This window comes from Schistocerca nitens, chromosome 9, assembly GCF_023898315.1.
Source record: "Schistocerca nitens isolate TAMUIC-IGC-003100 chromosome 9, iqSchNite1.1, whole genome shotgun sequence".
Taxonomy (NCBI): Eukaryota; Metazoa; Arthropoda; class Insecta; order Orthoptera; family Acrididae; genus Schistocerca; species Schistocerca nitens.
This window is the reverse complement of record NC_064622.1, coordinates 176059112-176072867: the sequence shown is the minus strand read 5'-3', so window position 1 is coordinate 176072867 and position 13756 is coordinate 176059112. Positions and strand designations below refer to the sequence as shown.

Here is a 13756-nt window from a genome sequence, read left to right as displayed (position 1 = left end):
CTGCATCCGGTGTAAGGTCCTAAACTATTTTGAGGCCAGGAACCAGAAGAAGTGTTGAATAAGTAAGGCGTAGGATGCACTTTTTTGTAATGTGCCTACGTTTTACAACAAGAAATTACCTGCCGTGACCACGATAGTAACGCAGATTTGAAAAAAGGAAAAAAATGTGTGATAAACACCAAATATGACTGATGGTTGAAAACGGAGGATTATTCGGTGCAAGAAATTGCAAAGATGTGTTTCATTCACGACGCAGCAAAAATTTAATGCCAGAAAATCGAAGGAAGACGCACAGGAAAGTTTCATAGTAACATAGTCTGAATTGGAAGAAACATACCGTCTTGGATAGGATCCTACAAGAAACTGGATCGTTTAAACAAACAAAAACCGGTCACAGTTCTCGACAAAGGGTAATTAGCATGGTAGAATTCGAGGCAATGCTAGGTCGTGAGATTAAAAATTCGTCAGTAAGTACAAGTTGACGGAAAAACGTGCTCTTCGAAGAATACAGTGTGGAGGTTGATAGTGGAGCAGCAATTACACGCCTACTATAAACTTGTGGAAGCTAGGGCGAGGGGGGAAGGAGACAAATGATTTTGAGACCAAAATTCAGTTCTATTAGCGGAGTATCCAGTGCAGTGCTGAAGTACGTGACTTCGTAGAGTTTGATTTGTTCACGTATGGTTCCTCATTCAACCTTGACGGTGTGTTCAGTTGCTGCCATATGTATGTCTGTTGTGATGGAAATTCGTACTCCATTCTCGTTTCATACCATCGGCGACGATTGTCTGTCAATATCACCATGCTGTCAAGATGTAAAATGTTAAGTATTCTTAATACTCAGTTTCTCCGCGTTTGGAGAGAGCTGCTTCTCTGCATCTGCTTACTGTATTGGTGAATAACAAGCTACAGTTGCTATAAAGCTCGTTTTAGAGTACCAAAGCTCAATCAGTAAATCGGAACCATTGTAGAATTACTTTGTTGTCCATCTGTCTGTCTGTCTGTCTGTCTGTCCGACTGTTAAGACTCATTTTTCTCAGGAAAGTGGTTGGCGTTGTGAAAAATTTAAACTTGCGAGTCAATTCATTCAAAAGATACGCCCATTTATGTCACATATTTAGACACTCGAAAACCCATTCATCAAAAGTTATAGAGTCCTTCTCGTTGGCTAGAGTCATGAAATTTGGAAACAAGGAAGGTTTCACAGTACAAATAAAGGAAAAATTTCGAAAATTGTTAATTTGTAATTATATCGCACAAAAAATTTTTTGTCATTTGCCATATCCGTCTGCCGCTCCGTCCGTCTATTAAGTACCAATAATGATAACGCAAAAACTGTCGAGATTCTCGATTTTCGGGGTGGAGGAACGATGTATATACATGATTAAGTTTGTATGGAACCCTCAGAGTGGAGCGAGGCCTACTCGTACTACGCAATTTTTGTATTTACAAATTGCAGCTTTTATACTGAATCCATTTTCTAGTGTACTATGAAACTGACGTTGCAAATGCAACTAAACGCTGTGCCTAATGATGTAATGAATATTTAATACTTTACATAACAGAAATGAATGAGTTTCGTTATGAAAAAACTCTAAATTTACACATGTACAATATAAGTTCGGAAAAAGAGCAATGCAAATGTAGCTTTCTCTGTGCTCTGGTGAAGCAAAGTCAAATTATTATGGACGTAAAAACGGGTTTACTAAAAGAGATGTGTCCAATAACATCGTGTGAAAAATGGGCATGTCGTGATTATAAAAGCTCTACATTTTGATACCGTAAAAGCATTGGTATGCTTTAGCATTAAAAGAAATTAAACACGATACAGTCATATTCACGTCACCACCGGCTATGTTCGACGCCAAAGTGCAAAAACCGCTCACAGAACCACTCACAGACGGAGGTGGCAGCACTAGCAGTGGAGGATATGTAAAGCGAGTCAGCGGGACGCGGAAAATAGTGCAGTCGATGTAGTAATGTGGAGTCGGTGGGATTTACGTGAAGGGCATCATCAATTGCTTTCGAGCTACGGATGGAAACATTTTCAAAACGGCTAAGTTTGTAAACGGCTCATGAGCCACCGTAGTTGAAGTACACCGTTCACGGTAAAATGGCATTATCGAAAAGCGTCGCCGAGGCAACTGTAGTACAGTAAGGGTCATACCACGGGTCTTAGATGACAAGGGATGAACGACGCCTGCGGAGGTGTGTGTAGGCTAACAGACGTGCAACTGTTGCTCTCCTGCGAACCTGCAGAACTAGCACACCTTCTGTTAAGTTTGGAACGTAGGAGACGAGGTACTGGCAGAAGTAAAACTGTGAGGACGGGGCGTGAGTCGTGCTTGGGCAGCTCAGTTAGTAGAGCACTTGCCCGCGAAAGGCAAACGTCCCGAGTTCGAGTCTCGGTCCGGCACACAGTTTTAATCTGCCAGGAAGTTTCATTGTATTTGTTCTGTAATGGTTCAAAATGGTTCAAATGGCTCTGAGCACTATGGGACTCAACATCTGTGGTCATAAGTCCCCTAGAACTTAGAACTCCTTAAACCTAACTAACCTAAGGACATCACACACATCCATGCCCGAGGCAGGTTCGAACCTGCGACCGTAGCAGTCGCGCGGTTCCTGACTGAGCTCCTAGAACCGCTAGACCACTGCGGCCGGCCTGTTCTGTAATGTCGCACGATAATATCAGTAGTCAATTTGTAAGTTGCTATTATAGAAGAATAGCTAGTAGAACATATTTTGATGCCACCTCATGCAAGAGACGAGACTTTCATCCACTGTGTGATGCCACAATCGTTGGACACTGTTCCTATTGTTGTTCGCGACAGGTTGTCGTTACGACACGACAGTACAACATCGACTTTAATATTAATGTCCTTGAACACCTGAACAGTAGACGCCCTTATATTTGAATTGAGGTTCTGTCCTGTAGCCAAAGCGATCGCCGGATCTCATTCCTGTGGATTTCTTGTTAGTTTTCAAGAAGTCGTTAGAGTGTGAAACGTTAACATAAACCAAAGAGGAACTGTCTGCCCATGTCATTGTGCAACAGGAATATTTAACAGAGTACGGTTGTAAGGGATGCAGTGAGACAGGTGGCCATCATTTAGAACAGTTGTTACTTCGTGTGAATTGCTCCTGTGAATCAAAAATTAAATATTCATTCTCGACCATTAGTTCCTTAATCAAAGTAGTCACATTGTTAATATTTACTTTGCATCATCTCTTTTATGTATTTCCAATGGGTCTTCAGTAAACACTTCTGGACTCTAAATTCCTCGGATAAAGTTAATACTGAACTGCATTTTAAAATACAGGGTGTTTGAAAGAGAACCCCCTAGTTTTAACTATAAATTTAATGGGGAAATTAATGAAAAATTACATCAATGAGTACATATTATGAAAGAGAATTCCTTCAAGTTTTGTTTAATGTTAGTAGACGTGAACGTGGGATCCATTTGTTGCCCTGCACACGTCGAGACGATATTCTACTTTTCGCCACGTATTCATCAACATTTCAGGTGTAGCTATCCCAACCGCCGCGACGATTCATTCCCGTAAATGACTGATGTTTCTGATCTTCTCCTGTAGACAACATTTTTTTATGTGGCCCCCCAAAAAAAAGTCCAGTGAGGTTAAGTGTGGCCTTCGTATTGACCAAGGTATTGGGCCTGCCTATCCACCTTCCTGGAAAGCGACTGTCAACAGTCGCACGCACATGGATACTGTAATGAGGTGGGGCGCCATCTTGTTAAATAAACACAAGCCCCTTTTCCGCCTCAGTATCGTCCATTAGGTGAAAGACGTACTCTACCACCATGTCACAGTAAACGTCCCCGTTTATTGTTTTTTCTACAAAAATGAAAGGACCAATCACACGATCTTCCATGAAACCGCACCAGACATCGACTTGGAGAAGGTCACGTTGATGCAGAGTAATTGTTCTGACCCCCAAATTCTGCAGATATGACGATTAACTGTTTCACTGACATGAAATGTAGCCTTATCACTGCACGCACACCTGGACTGAAATGAGGGAACAAAGCAAAAAAACACCACTTGTGCCGTCTCAAGGTCGAGGAGACCTGTCAACTGCAGGGGAGCCAAACTTGGAGAGTTGATGCGTCAAACAACACAAACTAAAATTGTGTATGTCACTTTGTACAGATTCTAGGACACATTAAAACCGGGGAGTGCTTTTTCAAACACCCTGTACTACTGTTCAGTGCATTACACCTTGCTTCGCAAGGAATGAAAAAAGACTAAGTTAAGCACCGCCAATGTCAGGGCTGTTAGTGGAAAGCTTGGATTGGGGAAGGAATTCCCCCGTTTCCCTTTGAAAAGAATCATCACAGCACTTGACTTAAGTGATTTAGGGAACCTACAGGAAACCTAATTCTTGATGGATAGACGAGGTACTGAATCCTATCTCACACACTGTGCCATTCCGTTTGGTGATGCTTACTGGTAACAGAAATTGTTTGCCGTAGTTCAGTACTGCCGCTAGGAGTAACCGTACCACAACGGAGTGATATCTGGCCTTAAATACACGACAGCGTGCAACGAGGTATGCAGACAACAGTCTGCTCTGCTTACAGGCACCGCAGAAGTTAAAATTTCCTGACGAACTGTATATTCGATACTCTCCGCAAATGACCTGTACACCAGACGTCCGGCAGTGTACGTCCTGTTTGCCGGCTCATTTACTATGAAAATCATCATGACCGAGATTGGACCACGAATGAATGATATGGTTGCATCCAGGACACCCAGCGATAATGATTCACTCCTGGACAGACAATACTGAGATTTTCCCGATACCCTGCTCAGCTGGATGGACGAAAAATCATGTGACATAAGACTCGAGAGAAGCGAGAGCAAGCAATACGTGGGAAACTATGAAGTAGCAACAACAACAAGCTGTCAGCCTGCTTAAAATTCGATAATTTCGTCCAACAGTGGAAGAATTAGCATTAAATCGTTCCCCAGCGTACACAACAGAAAATCCTGCTGTCTTTAAATTAAACTATTGTTGCAAGTTGCCATACAGTGTACGAGTAAATTGTATATGCAGACAGTAAATGGATCATTTTAAAGGCAGAAATTTATAAATATTTTACTGAACATATAATATTTGTAACACGCATTAAATAGAAAATAAGTAGTACCATTCTGGTCTCATTTAATTCCACATTCTGATAAAACTAACATTACTCGATGCACATGTCACCATTTTTATATCCATATCCTATAACTGTATCGCTATTGTGTAATACTTTATCGCATGTTGCACTACATTTAATACCTTCTGCTGTCGTTCTGTGTATCCTGCGCCATATGACAAAAAGAATGAAACTAGCTATTCCACACTGCCCTCGCTGAAAAGAAATTTACTGTGGCTGGTTCGGTAAATCAGAGCGAATAAGTGACTAGGCAGCGCAACAGTCTGGAAGTGTGGTGGCTATGTTTGTGTTATTAGCCGGCCGAAGTGGCCGTGCGGTTAAAGGCGCTGCAGTCTGGAACCGCAAGACCGCTACGGTCGCAGGTTCGAATCCTGCCTCGGGCATGGATGTTTGTGATGTCCTTAGGTTAGTTAGGTTTAACTAGTTCTAAGTTCTAGGGGACTAATGACCTCAGCAGTTGAGTACCATAGTGCTCAGAGCCATTTGAACCATTTGTTTGTGTTATTGAATTCTACTGGTGTCTAACGCTTCAAATACCATGTTTTATTTCGTTATATCTGCCTATTTTTTTTTCATTGTTGACAAGCTGTACACTAAAACGCACATGCACTATGCAAGTGCCCCTTTACAGGATGCGGGCTTTCAGAAAAAAATTAATGGTGTGGCCCTCAACTACGTACCCTCAGACTTTTTATAAACAATGTCTTTTACGAATCCCCACAAGAAAAAATCCAGAGGCGTCAAGTCTGGCGAACCAGCCGGCCACGACACATCTCCTACGCGTCCAATCCAACGATTTGGGAATTGTCTCTGCAACCCATTTCTAGCCATCAGAGAAAAATATTCTGAACACCCACCGTGTTGATACCACATTCTGTTCCTTGTTCCTAAAGGTATTTCTTCCAATAAGAGACTTAATGTTTCTTGGAGGAATGTGGTGTACTTCCTACCATTAAGATTTCCTTCGATGAAATACTATAATTCTGTCCTCCAGAATCCCAAACTATACATACCGACCACTGTTTTTCGTGAGCAACTTTCCGCAGCCAACATGGATTTTCAGTTGTCCAACAACGCATGTTAGGCAAATTAACATTTCCATGTTTCGTGAATGTAGCCTCGTCAGTAAATAAAATGAAATTAATAAATGTATCAAGTGAATCTGAAGTTGAGAACATCGGCAGTTTCAATGCGACGCATACAATCCGTACCAGTTAATTCTTGGTGGAGACTGATATGGTAACGACGATATTTATGGCGACGCAGAACACGACCAACACTACTCTGGCTCATGTCAGATTCCCTTGCGATTTGACGCGAACTAACAAAAAGTTCTCGAACCACAGTAGCAAGAATACCAACTTCAGTTTCCTCGTTAGTGACTTTCCTTTGCCGGATTTTCCGATGCGTTGAAAATGGTTCAAATGGCTCTGAGCACTATGGGACTTAATATCTGAGGTCATCAGTCCCCTAGAACTTAGACCCAGTTAAACCTAAGTAACATTAGGATATCACACACATCCATGCCCGAGGCAGGATTCGAACCTGCGACCGTAGCGGTCGCGCGGTTCCAGACTGTAGCGCCTAGAACCGCTCGGCCAAACCAGCCAGAGATGCGCTAAAGATCCAGTTGTTCTCAATTTATCGTACATATATTTAAATGGACGACGTGTAGGGTGTGTACGTTCAGGATATCTTTCAGTGTATAAGTCTCTGTCTCTCACTGAATTTCGTTGGCATCCTCCGTAAATGAGAAGCATATCGGCTTGTTCTTCGAAGGAATACGTGATTCACATTCGCTTGATTCGACGATACTAGTCTTACCGTTCCTATTAGTTTTTTATTGCGAAACGGTCACATGGTGTTTACATGTCATGGCACGTTAGTTGGATACGTCGTATTCGGCGAATATTTACTATTTGCACGATATACGAGAGAGAATTGTCAGAGCATGTGCTTCGATAATTGCCGAAGTGATAAGGAATACAGCTCAATCCATGATAAGAAGATTGCTGCACTGCATCACTTCGAACACGTTCTGTAAATGGACGTTCATGCCACCTTTTTGACCTTTGTTGACCTTCAAAGATGTTACTGTTACACATCACTGGATTCGTCTAGATATTTTCTCTGCCTCGTGATGACTGGGTGTTGTGTGCTGTCCTTAGGTTAGTTAGGTTTAAGTAGTTCTAAGTTCTAGGGGACTGATGACCATAGATGTTAAGTCCCACAGCGCTCAGAGCCATTTGATTCGTCTAGATAGCCGCTATCAGCAAATAAGTACCATAATATAGTTGTTGTTGTTGTGGTCTTCAGTCCTGAGACTGGTTTGATGCAGCTCTCCATGCTACTCTATCCTGTGCAAGCTTCTTCATCTCCCAGTACCTACTGCAACCTTCATCCTTCTGAATCTGCTTAGTGTATTGATCTCTTGGTCTCCCTCTACGATTTTTACCCTCCACGCTGCCCTCCAATGCTAAATTTGTGATCCCTTGATGCCTCAAACATGTCCTACCAACCGATCCCTTCTTCTAGTCAAGTTGTGCCACAAACTTCTCTTCTCCCCAATCCTATTCAATACCTCCTCATTAGTTACGTGATCTACCCACCTTATCTTCAGCATTCTTCTGTAGCACCACATTTCGAAAGCTTCTATTCTCTTCTTATACAAACTATTTATCGTCCATGTTTCACTTCCATACATGGCTACACTCCATACAAATACTTTCAAAAACGACTTCCTGACACTTAAATCTATACTCGATGTTAACAAATTTCTCTTCTTCAGAAACGATTTCCTTGCAATTGCCAGTCTACATTTTATATCCTCTCTACTTCGACCATCATCAGTTATTTTACTCCCCAAATAGCAAAACTCCTTTACTACTTTAAGTGTCTCATTTCCTAATCTAATCCCCTCAGCATTACCCGATTTAATTTGACTACATTCCATTATCTTCGTTTTGCTTTTGTTGATGTTCATCTTATATCCTCCTTTCAAGACACTCTCCATTCCGTTCAACTGCTCTTCCAAGTCCTTTGCTGTCTCTGACAGAATTACAATGTCATCGGCGAACCTCAAAGTTTTTACTTCTTCTCCATGAATTTTAATACCTACTCCGAATTTTTCTTTTGTTTCCTTTACTGCTTGCTCAATATACAGATTGAATAACATCGGGGAGAGGCTACAACCCTGTCTCACCCTTTCGCTCCCTGTATTTTACCCCTGCCACCTTCAGAATTTGAAAGACAGTATTCCAGTTAACGTTGTCAAAAGCTTTCTCTAAGTCTACAAATGCTAGAAACGTAGGTTTGCCTTTTCTTAATCTTTCTTCTAAGATAAGTCGTAAGGTTGGAATTGCCTCACGTGTTCCAACATTTCTACGGAATCCAAACTGATCTTCCCCGAGGTCCGCTTCTACCAGTTTTTCCATTCGTCTGTAAAGAATTCGCGTTAGTATTTTGCAGCTGTGACTTATTAAACTGATAGTTCGGTAATTTTCACATCTGTCAACACCTGCTTTCTTTGGGATTGAAATTATTATATTCTTATTGAAGCCTGTGGGTATTTCGCCTGTCTCATACATCTTGCTCACCAGATGGTAGAGTTTTGTCATGACTGGCTCTCCCAAGGCCATCAGTAGTTCTAATGGAATGTTGTCTACTCCCGGGGCCTTGTTTCGCCTCAGGTCTTTCAGTGCTCTGTCAAACTCTTCACGCAGTATCTTATCTCCCATTTCATCTTCATCTACATCCTCTTCCATTTCCATAATATTGTCCTCAAGTACATCGCCCTTGTATAAACCCTCTATATACTCCTTCCACCTTTCTGCCTTCCCTTCTTTGCTTAGAACTGGGTTGCCATCTGAGCTCTTGATATTCATACAAGTGGTTCTCTTCTCTCCAAAGGTCTCTTTAATTTTCCTGTAGGCAGTATCTATCTTACCCCTAGTGAGGCAAGCCTCTACATCCTTACATTTGTCCTCTAGCCATCCCTGCTTAGCCATTTTGCACTTCCTGTCGATCTCATTTTTGAGACGTTTGTATTCCTTTTTGCTGCTTCATTTACTGCATTTTTATATTTTCTCCTTTCATCAATTAAATTCAATATTTCTTCTGTTACCCAAGGATTTCTATTAGCCCTCGTCTTTTTACCTACTTGATCCTCTGCTGCCTTCATTACTTCATCCCTTAGAGCTACCCATTCTTCTTCTACTGTATTTCTTTCCCCCATTCCTGTCAATTGTTCCCTGAAACTCTCTACAACCTCTGGTTCTTTCAGTTTATCCAGGTCCCATCTCCTTAAATTCCCACCTTTTTGCAGTTTCTTCAGTTTCAATCTGCAGTTCATAACCAATAGATTGTGGTCAGAATCCACATCTGCCCCTGGAAATGTCTTACAATTTTAAACCTGGTTCCTAAATCTCTGTCTTACCATTATATAATCTATCTGATACCTTTTAGTATCTCCAGGATTTTTCCAGGTATACAACCTTCTTTTATGATTCTTGAACCGAGTGTTAGTTATGATTAAGTTATGCTCTGTGCAAAATTCTACATGGCGGCCTCCTCTTTCATTTCTTCCCCCCAATCCATATTCACCCACTATGTTTCCTTCTCTCCCTTTTCCTACTAACGAATTCCAGTCACCCATGACTATTAAATTTTTGTCTTCCTTCACTACCACGAATAATTTCTTTTATCTCGTCATACATTTCATCTATTTCTTCATCATCTGCAGAGCTAGTTGGCATATAAACTTGTACTACTGTAGTAGGCATGGGCTTTGTGTCTATCTTGGCCACAATAATGCGTTCACTATGCTGTTTGTAGTAGCTAACCCGCACTCCTATTTTTTTTATTCATTATTAAACCTACTCCTGCATTACCCCTATTTGATTTTGTATTTATAACCCTGTAATCGCCTGACCAAAAGTCTTGTTCCTCCTGCCACCGAACTTCACTAATTCCCACTATATCTAACTTTAACCTATCCATTTCCCTTTTTAAATTTTCTAACCTACCTGCCCGATTAAGGGATCTGACATTCCACGCTCCGATCCGTAGAATGCCAGTTTTCTTTCTCCTGATAACGACATCCTCTTGAGTAGTCCCCGCACGGAGATCCGAATGGGGGACTATTTTACCTCCGGAATATTTTACCCAAGAGGACGCAATCATCATTTAATCATACAGTAAAGCTGCATGTCCTCGGGAAAAATTACGGCTGTAGTTTCCCCTTGCTTTCAGCCGTTCGCAATACCAGCACAGCAAGGCCGTTTTGGTTAATGTTACAATGGCAGATCAGTCAATCATCCAGACTGTTGCCCCTGCAACTACTGAAAAGGCTGCTGCCCCTCTTCAGGAACCACATGTTTGTCTGGCCTCTCAACAGATACCCCTCCGTTATGGTTGCACCTACGGTACGGCCATCTGTATCGCTGAGGCACGCAAGCCTCCCCACCAACGGCAAGGTCCATGGTTCATGAGGGGGCATAATATAGTATCCCATTTAAAAAAACAAAGTTGACGCGACCCCACCTAGCAACAAAAAACAAACATATTATGTCCCCCGTGCAACATTAGTCCTACAAACTTTTCTGTTCCTATCATACTTTCGGAGTTATTCTAGGTGGCAATAGTTAGTGACTCACCCCGTATATATATGAAAATTGGAGGACACACGTACAAGAAGAAATTGTGTTATATGAACATGGTCTGCGAACGCTTGTTTCCATGTTACAACTCATTTTCTCCACCAAGTTACAATGGGAACAGATTGTAAATTTTCACAATCGTCGCGTTTGTGCAGACGTCAATCCATACGCAACTGCTGAAGCACGTCATCAACAAAGATTTTCTATTAATGTTTGGACCGGCATTGTTGGTAACTCTTTGCTAGGGCCTCACTTTTTTACGCTCAGTCTCAATGGTCAGAATTATCATAATTTCGTAAAGAATGTTCTGCCGGATCTGTTAGCAGATGTGCATTTAGCTGTGTGACAAAACAACTACACAATGACAATTATTGGATTATACGACTAAAAAAACGTAAAGTAATTACAAACTACGGCGTGTACACACTTTATTCAAAACGTATACGTCACTAAACTTGTTCGGATTTAGGTTATGGCATGTTCAATATGCCTGCCATCATTGGCGGTGATGTTTCGCTAACAGACAGCGAAATTTTACGTGATACCCTGAAGTTTAGGGACATCGAAGCCGTCCGTTACCACCTGAACTGCTGTTTTCAGCTCAGGGGTGGTTTTTAGGATATTGCTGTACACCTTGTCTTTAATACAGCCCCACAAAAAAGAGTCGGATGTTTTCAGATCCGCAGAATATTGCGGTCAATCGAGCCCATGCCAGTGGCGCCTGGGTACCCCACCGAATGCGGTCGCCAAAGTGCTCGTGCAGGAGATCAAACACTCTTTTGCTTCAGTGGGGTCGAGCTCCGTCTTGCATGAACTACATCTTGTCGAAATCAGGATCACTGTGGATGAAATAATCTTCCAAAACCTTCACATACCGTTCGGTAGTCACCGTTCCGTTAAGGCATGTCGGGCCGACTGTTCTCTGACTGGACATTGCACACCATACAATCACTCATTGAGGGTGAAGAGACTTCTCGACCGCGAAATGCAGATTCTCAGTCCCCCAAATACGCCAGTCTCGCTTAATGAAGAACCCCTCCAAATGAAAGTGGGTTTCTTCGCTAAACGGAAACATACAGCGCATACTAATTCCCATCATGCCCCGCGGCAAAGCATGCAGTTTGAACATCCTAACGCAAACTGTTCAGAAGTTACGACAATTTTATTTCATATGGTTCAATAATACATGCTCCACGCACGGTGGAGCACCTCCTCATTCTAGTGTTAATGCACGTCAGCTTCTAAATAACAGATTCAGTGACAAATGGATGGTAAAGATGGAACAACTGCCTGTCCCCCACTGGGACCGATGACTTCACTGTTTGGTCTCCCAGAATCAACCACCCAACTGGCTTTCACACAATCCTGACCTAAACCCAATGGACTTTTATTTCTGTGGGCATTTGAAATCTCTTGTGTGTGGAACCCCAGTACGAAATGTTCAGAATCTCCGTGATCTCCGTGCCAGTATTATGGAAGGCTGTGAAACCGTACGCAATATTCCACGGATAAATCAGCGCATCCGAGGTTCACTACGAAGACGGGTTGATGCTTGAATCAATGCCCCCGGAGTGCATGTTGAACATCTCCTGTGAGAAAGAATTGCACTGTCCATAATTTAACGTTATGCTCGCACAGAAAAATACTGCTCAAGTTCCTTGTAAACTAAAGGATCCAGTAGATAAAGTGAAAAGTTTTAAAGATAAACTGAAATAATTTCTGACGGACAGCTCTTTTTGCCCCATGGATTAGTTTCTGATTATACCGTGTAAATTTGAGTAGATTTATTATATTTTATTTTACAATAATATTAAACTTATAAAATCAATTACATCAATGGACAGCATTATGAATATTTTAATAGAGAATGTATTTGTTTGTAAGCTCACAGAACGTTACACATCACATGTCGTTGTCTCAAGCACAGTCCGAACATACAAATAACCATCTAATTAACAATAGTGGAAGGTCATTTTTCTTCTTGGCCATTTTAAAGCGGTAATTTACAGATTTAGAAAATAAAATCTCCATTTCAAATCACAGATATTTTCGGTCTTCAACCTTGCCGTGTCGCCTCACTGCAGTTTCCGTTGTTCCCCGGATTAATTACAAAAGCAACGGTGGGTTTTCCGTCAAGGCAAAGATTAAGGCTCAGTGTTGCTTCCTACAGTGTAAAGATGTACACTTCGTAATACTGTAAAAATTCGAGTCATAAACGTTTCTTTCTTCCTTCTCAACTGATCCTCGAACTTCTTACACAACTACGACTCTGTGTCAAAAAATGTTACTTATCAGAAAGCTTGTCACCTGGAGAGTAATAATACGGTAAACAGGAAATAACTGACACTCGTAAACCACCCAGGTCGCAGTCTTATTCTGGTTCTTTTTTTATTTTTTCAGAGAAGATTAGCTGTAGCGACTGGTAAACAGCTTTCGCAACGACACGGCGAAGCCAGCCGAGAGACTATACCGAGCTAGGCCGCACTGGTCTGAACACCCCACGGCTCCGATAAAGGCAAGTACCTATCGCTGAGTATTTGCATGCTTGTTCACCTTGTAACTCCAGTTAGCACGATACTGAGGTATGTAACATCTGCCTCACATGACTATACCTCGCCGTTCGTACACAACGTCTTGCTTGTTTGAACTAATGGTGAAATTACAAACATATATGTTCCATTGACGCTGCAGGTGCTCTGTGTTTAAGCCATGCAGTACATTACTGAACAGAAGAATTGAAACACTAAAACACAAAAAGAGAGGGAGATAAGCGTGTCGCAGATGACTATCGGAGATTGGTTACAGTTTCAGTCCAACATTACAAATTTTTGAACGTTTTAAAGCTACCGTCGTTAGCTGTTGATGAATCTTTGTGGGTGTAGCATGACAGAGTGTACCTCACATTTTATT

General features: G+C 41.7%; 1 long non-coding RNA gene across 1 annotated transcript in view; it reads left to right on the top strand.

The window, feature by feature from the left end:
* Positions 1 to 13362, top strand: part of LOC126203371 (uncharacterized) — a 593071-nt gene extending 579709 nt beyond the window's left edge. The window contains exon 5 of the long non-coding RNA XR_007540260.1: positions 13247 to 13362. This is a non-coding gene — a long non-coding RNA (uncharacterized LOC126203371). The remainder of the gene's footprint in view (positions 1 to 13246) is intronic.
* The last annotated feature ends 394 nt before the right edge of the window (positions 13363 to 13756 follow it).